At 35.2% G+C, this 10,198-nt stretch overlaps 1 long non-coding RNA gene across 1 annotated transcript; it reads left to right on the top strand.

Moving 5' to 3' along the window:
* The first annotated feature begins 8,504 nt into the window (after positions 1-8,504).
* On the top strand, positions 8,505-9,149 carry LOC116164955. The gene is made up of 2 exons (XR_004144044.1): positions 8,505-8,873; positions 8,929-9,149. It is a non-coding gene; the product is annotated as an uncharacterized LOC116164955 (long non-coding RNA).
* Positions 9,150-10,198: the final 1,049 nt, after the last annotated feature.

The following is a 10,198-nucleotide window of genomic DNA, read 5'->3' as shown; positions in this document are numbered from 1 at the left end:
AATCGGCGTCTTCGATAGCAAGTTCATCAATGGACGGCTCTGTTTCAATTTAATGACAATCTGAAACCAATTCAAAACTTCTTTTTCAACGCACGCTTCGTGTTCCAAACACAATCCATTTCTCTTTATTGAATGTTCGCTACTAATGTTGTTATTAAACTGCAATCAATTCAAAATTTCTTCTTCGACGTGCGCTCAAAATGGACGCCTACATGTTTCTAAGACAGTCCCCTACAAAAAAATTAAAGCGATAAAATGGCAATTAAACAGAACTAATTCAAATAAGTTCTGTTTAATTTCCATTTTTTCGCTTTAATTTTTTTTGAGTGGACTGGCAACTTCAGAATATTTTGAAACTTTGACATTCTAATGTGAATAAGAATAATACATCTAATACATTTTCAAATTAATAGAACACGCTACATGAGTATGTTAATTTCATTTTTAGATTCTACGTAAAATTGTATATACATTTCATGTGTAGGGTCCTACACGTAAATTTAGTCCTTTTTGATATATTTAAATTTTTAAGTAAAAAAAATGACGTTTGCTGTCCAAATATTTAAAGTAACCAAGTTGAAATCAATTTCCGGTATACATGAAAGTGCCACCATCTTGAAAACGTTTTAAATGGATTCCGTTTATTAAAATTAGTTGTACTGTCAAATGTTCAAAATATTTTGGGATTTCCTTTTCTATAGATATAGATAGCTGGCATTTGTCGTGAGACACTCTGATTGCAGTCACCATTGGGTTTGTAGGCACGGAATTCATCAGATAGCGTCATCCATGTTGACGTGCTTGGAGAAAATGAAGTGGGCGTTTTCTTTAGTCTTCTTGTAGCACCCTCCTAGATCGCTTCTTCTTTCGCTCCTGTGTTCCAACCCCAAGTGCGATGTTTCTTCTGTGCTCGAGGTCGGAATCGTTGTTCAGCTTCTCGAACACCTTCTCGGTCAGCGAACGGGTGTTATCTGGTAAGCTAGAAATCTTCAGGACCTGCCGGATACCTTTGTTCCTTTACAAACATACCGACCCTGCCGATAGTCCGTAATACAATGGATTGCGCCGTTTCCAGTTTGCTTGTATTTGTTTTGAGACGCCTCCTACCCGGCGATACCAAGCTTCTTTAGTCGATGAATCTGTTTATTCGTAGGTTGCTCGTGTTTTCGTGGGATTAAACCCGAGCCGCTAACGGCTCATACATTGCATGGATTCCGGACCCTTCTTATTGTAATGACCGGTAGTCTGTGGCTGCTATAGATAAGAAGGGTGTCGATGTATAGCGCTATCTGGGCTCTTGGTTGCTTCGATGGAGTTGATCATTGGATGTGTGATGGGTTCGTGTACTAGCCTTCGATAAATCTTAAGGGCTGTCCCTCCGGAAGCCGCTGGAACTTACCGGTCGGTATGGTAGTTGGGTACCATGGAATTCAGGTGATTGGTTGATAGGAGGTTTTTATTCCGACGTGTTTGTTTCGCAGTCCATTCACATCCCATTGAAGCAGGTTGAAGTTGTGTGTCTATAGGCCAATATAGACGTTTTATACTTATAGCATTTATTGTACAAGAAGATTTCCGGAAAAATTGTTGAAATCACTTTTTAATTTTTGCCGGCTAAACTATAACAATCCAAAATTAACGGCCCCAATCGGATTATAGTGGTGATCGAACGGTTCATATCAGTTATAAAATGTGATCTGTGGAGGGACCAATTCAACCCCACCTCTTTAAAAATGGTTTCTTTGCTATAACTGAAAAACTACTTGGCCGTTTTGATTTGAATCAAATTTTTTACCAGTCGATGGGTCTAATGTCTCCTTTAATTTCGTCAGGCAGTCAGTCCGATCGACCCACGCGTTCCTGAGATATTTAACCCTGCTGTCCTGTTCAGATTCACTGCACGAACGTACTGTTCGGGTCAATATGACCCGCCAAAGGTTTGGGGGTCGTGGTTATTTAAATAAATTCATCTAATATGTATTAAAGTAAACTCTATTAACAAAAATACATGTTTCATGTAAAAAAAAAGGTCTTTCATACGGCATTCTCAATCAAAATATACAAACGTACTGAATTCAGTTTTACATTTCGAGATTCACTATCGACGTTGTTCGACGGCTTTCGTCTAGCAACAGCTAGTTCTTACTTGCCGAGATCTATTTCTTTTCACACAAATCTTATAGACAAATACCTATGTTTACGTTATTTAGAATAATGTCAATTAAAAATAAGTGTATTATGCAATTCTTGCTATTATATTCACTCGGGTCATATTGACCCAAACAATACATAGGTAACAATTCACTTTTTAAAAAATAATAGCGGAAGTAAAATTTTTATATAGCTCGAAAATAAAACCTTGTACACTAACGAACAAAGTCATGCAATACCATAGCGTTACACCGCGCGGTATTCTTTAAAATAAGAAATGAATTTGTTTTTGGGTCAAATAGACCCGAACAGGACAGCAGGGTTAAACGCTCCAGAAACCCTATATTTGGAGTGGAAGTCAATTCTGTCATCAAAAATGAGAACATACACTACACTGTATGTAACAGTATTTCTGTTCAGGATATTTAAAGTTTTTACGCAATTAAAATGTCAAGTCTAAATATAATCATGACTCCCAGGTACGAATGTCGATGTATGAGATTATTGCCTTAAAAGGAATTTATTTCAGTTCATTGTATCCGAATGTGGATTTTAAATATGGCCGCTATGAATCAGAACGAAAATTAGATTTAAGTAATGATCGCGGTGTAAATAGAATTTAGTCCATACTATGTAACTAAGTAAATTAGGAAAAAACTGTATATAAATATCGAGTATTCACACTAAGGTCAAAGTCCGAATCATTGTAAATAATTCATTTAGAGCTAGTAGAACGATTTAAATCCGTCTGTTCACTACCGCTGACAAATTATCAAAAGCCTTATTCACGGGAGATCAGTCTATATAAACGTAAGTGGATTGTGCGCGTAAAGCAGAAATGAGGCCACGGGATAAACACTACGAGAGTATAAATACGGAAATTTCCAGTACCAAGGGGGAGTTGCCCGCCGTCTTTTTAAGGAGCAACATTTGTGCCAGTCGCGCCCGTAAATCATAAGCGCGTTTTCTAGTAATAGTGAATTGAGGTGACTTTTTTAAGAAAATCAAGAGAAAGAACCGAGCGAAAACTTCTCCATCCAGCCACTACATCGAAGGCGAAGATCCTTCACGGCACTCCGGAGGATTGCGAGATTTCCGTAGGAAGTTCAACTTTCTGTTCTACGCGCGGTCCGTGCACAGTCTACTTGGAGGGTGCCCAAAAAGTCGCGTCGAAACCTGCCTGCCTGTGATTGACCAAACCGAAATTCGAATAGCAGCTTGCAGTGGGCGGTCCTGAGTTCATTTTCATTTCAACATCGAGCGGAGCGAGACCAAGACCACTCCGGATCCGAGTTCAAGGTATTTATAAACCAGTAAACATAATCGTGTTGTAGTTTGTCGTCTTCGTTGTTCGCCCCGTTGTAGGCTATTGCATTGTCGTTTGAATTTGTGTTATTGGAAAAGCGATTTAATGACCTACTTGTAGGGTTGCATTCAAATAAGTGCTTGTGAGCACTGTTTGTTTTCATTTTAACGACTCGTGCCTGGAGGCGTTACTACACGCATTTACAGCAGTTTGTTTTGCTTTAGATCTAATTGTATACTAATTTATGAAACAGGAATTAAGTTACTTTCTGTATGTACTCGGCGGTTTTAGAGTAAATATTTAGATTTTTGACTAACGTAATAAAGACAAATTTTCCTTTTTATGCAGTGAATTTTTGTGAATGAATGAGTTAACCCTACTTTTACAGGAACGTACCGCCTCAACCCCCATTTCTTTTGACGTGTGTTATTTACAGCAAAAAGGCGATTTTCTAAGAGAAAAAGAACGTAATAGGTTTTAATAAAGACTATCCTTCCCCATTTCCTCGAGGCCAGAAACGGACCATCGACTGAAGCTAACCGGCGCCCAACAACAATTATTTTATGTAAGAAGAACCACCCCTAAATAAAATAGTTTGAGAAAGAAACGGTAGGAAGAGTTGAAAAGAAACTAGCCGGTTACAATTATCAATCGGTTTAGATGGATGAATCACTAGCAGCATGCGCGTTTGCTCAAGTTAAGCGGCAAGTTCAAATACTAAAATATTTTCAAGATGGCGCCACTTCCGCAAATACCGGAAGTAGCCATCGACTTTGTTATTTTAAATAGGGACCCCCTATTTTTTCTACATTTTGGGATTCTACGTCGAATACAACGGTACAACGATACCCCTTTGCTCCAAGGGCTTCGTCGATATTCAAGTTTTTATGTCAAAAATTGAATTTGCAGGGGTAATTTTAAAAATTTATTATTCGAAAACGGTGAGAGGTATTGCAAAACAGTTTTCACTGCTTTATTAAGGAAAGATCGAATTTATGGTAGAGTGAGAAGGGGTAGAAGAGAGCAGTCTTTTTGGAAAAAAAGTCCACAAACGACGAGGTGAAAGAACGCGTGATCACCTATTTTGAGGATCTCAAGAAAAAGCACTTTCTTACGGGGTGAGAGACGCGTCGTATTTTGACTCTGTATCTGTTATTTATTTCAAAATAGCAGATTTATATCGCACGAATCTCGTATTGATATGTGTGGTGTGAAATGGAGGTAGAGAAAGAAATTTTGTAGAAATCGTTACACAATAAAGCTATAAAATGGTTCTTTTGAAAAATAAAAAAAACAATCTGCATAAAACCTAGATCAATCACTTTCACAGAGTACCACCCTCTTTAAAAAGGATGTTCACGCAACTCTATTGTTAAAGCGGCAGGGTATATCCCTGGAAAGGATTTTGAGTGTGTTGCAGTGGTAAGCACAATATTCAAATTTGGTAGTAATTTTAGGTCGCACGTTCAGCAATAAAAGCATTAGCTGTTTTGCTTTTATAATGAAATGGAGAAACGAGCAGGATTAAAATTTAATTTTCGTAGAAATGAGTAACGTAGTAAAATGCGAACTAATTTTCTACAAATTCTCAAATTATATTAAGATATTAATTAAAGTGCACAATTTTCAGGCAAAACGGTTTAATATTATGCGGTACAGAAACCAACACGTCCTTTAAGGGAAAATCTTGTTGATATAAAGTCTATGTGTAAAAACAAGGCCTATTAAGCGTATTAAAACGCCGCGCCGCCGGTATAATTGAGTGAGATACAAAAGCTCAAAAGGAGTGGAGTTTTGTTTAACCCGCTTATCGAATAAAGTGTGCCGTTACACATTATTATAATTATTTTAACACCGTAAGCGAATCGGTTATAAAATTATAGGTATAATTTATACCAAACCCCTATCCCACCTTAGTATGTATGCGAGGAAGCCACCCCCTTAAGCCGACTTATGGTAATATTTCAGAATTTGTAACTTTTGGGGTTTAACATGGAAAATGGAATTGGTAAACGAGAAGTAAAATCCAATATGAAAATGTAGCTGTATAATACGTATAACGTGAATTGAATATAATACCTTAGAGATATTCTGTTGTGTGTTCCAGAAAAGAAAATTACAGGATTTTTGCAGATTGTTTCCTTACGTCATTAGTTTTTACTGGCGATAAGAGAAGTACCTACTCTGGCGAGCCGTCATCTCCTAGAGCCAGTAAAAACTATTACCCGGCGTAGAATGTAGAATATTTTATTTGTTACTCATTTATAAATCGTAATGAGCATAAATAATTAGTTCTTAAATTGATATTGACGGAATATCTAAAACATCATGTTATCTATATAACAGTGAGTTCGCATTAATTGTGGCCAATGAAATTATAGAATTACTGATTTTACCCATTTGCATTTTGTGTTGTTAATCAACTTTTACTATTGAGTAACAATATTATTAACGTGACTAAAGTATGATCGTATTAGCTATTCGTTGTCTGTGTCGATGAAAATTTTTTGTTCATTCGTATGAAATGCTCCCCAAAGAAGCGCTGGTTTATCTAAAAAGCTACATAGAAATTTAAATGGTCATCCAAGTACGCAAAACGAGAGCCTATAAGGGGTTTAGTGCTAATGAACTTTGTTCACGAAGATAATTATTTAAAATTTTTGCACCAGTTGCCGCATATAACCGTTAATTAAGCAAATAGTCAACATCGTTTAACTTTCCAAGTTTTCTTAAAGGTTGTGCTCTTCCGATTTATACACACCATGCGACGGTTTCAGTCATTTTTTCCCATTGATTGATTTTACTTATTTGCAATGCTATGTGATGTTTAGGGATTGGCATTACATGCAATTATGTAATTTGTAATTCTGCTGAAATCATTTACAGTTAAACGACGAAGCAAGTGTTTCATGCTAAAGATTGACTGGCTAGTTTCCAATTTAAGGGCAAGGATTTAAAACCTTAGTAGCGTTCTCAATCAGAAGCGGATTTCTCATCACATCAAGTTGCTATAAGGTAAATATACCTTTTTTGAAAATAATAGATAGATCGATAATAAATAGATTGATTTATAACAGTAACAATTAACTTCGATATCGATGCTAAGAATAAACAGACAAACTTATAGACACAGTTCAATTTGCTTACATAGCTTCTGCAAAATGTTCTAAATCCGGCGGATCATATCTCATAGGACGAATGAGTCACATCTGCTTTTATTCCTTGTCACCGATGATTAATCCTTCATCGACTTGACGGTTTTTGATAATGTTCTAGAAAATTCGCTACATTATTTAATTATAGATCGTTACCTTTTTATATCTGCCATATAGTCACTTTTCAAATTTTCAATGCGATTTAACCTAGAGGCACTCTCCTCAGTTTCTCCCAAGCTGTTACGGCTTTCCTCGAGTAATTTTGAAGAGTTTTTAACGTTTCAATTTCTCCTTCAATCAAGTTCATCTCAAGCATCCATAAAATTCTTCCTATCAGCTTCCTGTCAGGTCTTCTCTTCTCAAGTTTTTTCTAAAGCTTTTCTCAAGATATCCTTCAATTTTAATTAATTTTTACTTATCTTCTTCAGTTCCTCTCAATTTTCTCCTCAATATTCTACCAAATTATTTTCAAGTCATTCCTAAGTTTTTCTTACGTTCCCTTCAAGTTCGCCTCGAGTTCTCTTAAGGCGCCTCTGAAGTAAATTTGTTGTGCTAAACGGAGTGTGTAAAGTTGCCTAACCTCTTCAAAAGAGCATGTTACAAGTAGAAAGAGATGATTGAATTTGTCCCATTCTATTTGATGTCTCTTTATTTATAACCTTTCAATGGATTTAATTATAAATGCAAGGAGCCTAATAACACTTGCCTAATGAGCTTTTCTATTGATATTAATAAATTCATCTTGTTTATTTATTGCATGGTAATTAAAATACTATTAGTTTACGTATTTTCGTGTTTAGTGTTTATTCAAAGGATTTTGAGTTTTTCAAGTATGGATATTTTTCTCTAAAGCAATATTTTGCATATGGTGCACTATTATTACCGGCGATTGTAAATTAGGCCGATGGTTAGGTACCTCATTATTATAAAGTATATGAAAATTTGGTCGGTGTCCAATTTAGATTGAGACACCACAAACCGAAGCAATCTAGTTTCGTTTGTTGATATACAGGAGGAAAGCGAAAGTTTTAGGTTTTGTGATGTTATCCTATCTTGCTACCCATGCAAAATAGAAGAAAGGTAATAATAACTGTCAGTTTTTGATATTTTTACGTAGAATCTAGTGGACTAGTAAAAAAAAGTTTTGGACCACTCTGAGATTTGATCCGAAGTTGGTAAACACCGTATGTTTCATAAAATCAGTTGTTTGGTTTCTTTGTCCTAATTACACTGATGTATCACAACCTATATAAATTTTTCAATTTTACCCATGAAAATGATTAAAAACGTAAGTTTTTATTGTTTGAAATATACAAATAGCAGATTAAATAGAGATTATGGTTTTTTTATTATATCCATGGTAACTAAGGCAAACTATACCAGTCAATAATGCTGATACATAATTGTAATCAGGATAAAGAATGAAAAAAAAATTATGTTATAAATATAGGGCGTTCCATTTAAAAGATACCTATTTTGGGTCAAATCTCAGAAACGGTGGTCCAAAAATTTGATTAAGCCACAGGATTCTACGCAAAAAGATCTAAAATTTATAATTACATGGGTAGTAACATATGATCACATGTCAAAAAATCAAACTTTTCGTTTCCACGCTGTTATCTCAGAGATAAACGTATTTAAAAAATAGGACACAGTAAATATGGTCGATAGATAATTATGATTGCGTAATGGGGAATCCGTTACTATTGAATGTCGGCCGCAGGAACGCGAGAGTAAACATACTGTCCCGCATAACGTATTAGGTTTTTATTTTGCAATGTCAGAATAATAACATTCTAACTTACTATTCACATAATTTAATTGTACCTAATATCCAAAAATGCAAAATAAAATTTAGTATAGTAATTAGTATTACAGTAGTCCCGTGAGAATTTCGAACACTTTTTCACGCGCTCGTACCCCATTCCCAGAAAAATTCCGTTTTTCCCGTTTGGTTGAGAATTTGGGAAGCATTTTAATATATGTGAAACCTTAGGAAGCATACGTTCAACCATTTTCCAAAGTTTCATCGCAATCGGATGAACAGTTTAGGCAGGCATAAGAAACATACAAACATTTATAAGGAAGAAGAGTTTTCAACCTTACATAATGACCCTAATTAAATTGGAACCAGGTGACACATGGTGTTTGAAAAAAACCCATAGCTATTACTATCAAGTACAAGGGCAACTGCACATAACAAATAGAAATATTTGTTACTTCATAGTATACACCAGAGGACATGTGGAACAAATCGAAAGGTAATAAATAATTCGCATTTTTTCTGTGAAAAGATATGTTAATTTGTTTTTGTAGAGATGACGTTTTTTGGACTACCAAAATGGCGGAGAAGTTGTCTGACTTTTATTACAACTCGCTAATCCCGGAATTGGTAGATCCACGAAGAAGTAGAGGACAAGACCTGAGAACAATTTACATGAGTTGAGGGGGAGGTGCAACACTATGCATTAATTATTTAATAAAGTATTTTTTCTTATTGTAAATATTTGTATATTTTATATAAAAGTATAACATTTCTTTGTCTATTTTTTAAAATCATCTTTTCCTGATACTTATGAGTCCCTTCACTGTTGTTGTGAGACGTATCCCTAATGTTTTATATTCAATAAAGATTTATCGCAATAAATTCGTTGCTGGGTATTTACTATGATCATTATTGACCAAATTACCTATTTGTTATTTACGTGCTTAAATGAATTTAATTTTCATAGAAAGTCTAAAAAGTGTTAAAGCGGAACCGCTATTGATAAAAGGAACTGCGAAAGTGATTAAATCACCCAAATCTTTTTTCAAAGTTGGACCTTTTATAAAAGATGAAAAAATAGCTATCCGTACGAATAGTGGACTTTGTTAGCAGATTATACTGCGTTCCATTCGGTCAAAATTACGTTTCGGTCATTTTGCCGTACATATGTGCCGTGCGAACGAGGGGTCAGTAGGATTAAAAAACAGCGGAAAAAATAACAAGTTAAAAAGTAATCGTAAACGATTTACATAAAGCGCATTTCCACTTGCATTCATTTCCCATTAATTGTAAGATGCAACTTCTGTTAAAATCGTAAAAATCCGGCCACAAATATGAAAGATAGCGTTGCACATGGGCAATCCATTGTTGACGTGCTACTTCAATTTCAGTTTATGAGAAGAATTTCATTTCAATGCTTTTCTAAATAAGAAAGTTGGAACTGCGCATGCGCAAACCTAAATTTTAAAACTAATGTTAGATTTTCCTTTGTTCCAAGCGCCTAAGTATCAAATTTCACTTAAATAGTTCCATAGATAAAAAAGTTGGCACTGCGCATGCGCAAAACCAAATTTTGAAATTGGCGTTTGATTTTCCTTTATTCGAAGTGCTTATGTATCAAATTTCGTTTAAATTCTTCCATAAATAAAAAAGTTGGCACTGCGCATGCGCAAAACCAAATTTTGAAATTGGCGTTTGATTTTCCTTTATCCCAAGTGCCTATGTATCAAATTTCGTTTAAATTCTTCCATAAATAAAAAAGTTGGCACTGCGCATGCGCAAAACCAAATTTTGAAATTGGCGTTTGATTTTCCTTTATTC

Source organism: Photinus pyralis, unplaced genomic scaffold, assembly GCF_008802855.1.
Source record: "Photinus pyralis isolate 1611_PpyrPB1 unplaced genomic scaffold, Ppyr1.3 Ppyr1.4_LG2, whole genome shotgun sequence".
Classification (NCBI taxonomy): domain Eukaryota; kingdom Metazoa; phylum Arthropoda; class Insecta; order Coleoptera; family Lampyridae; genus Photinus; species Photinus pyralis.
This window is presented reverse-complemented; position numbering and strand designations above follow the sequence as displayed.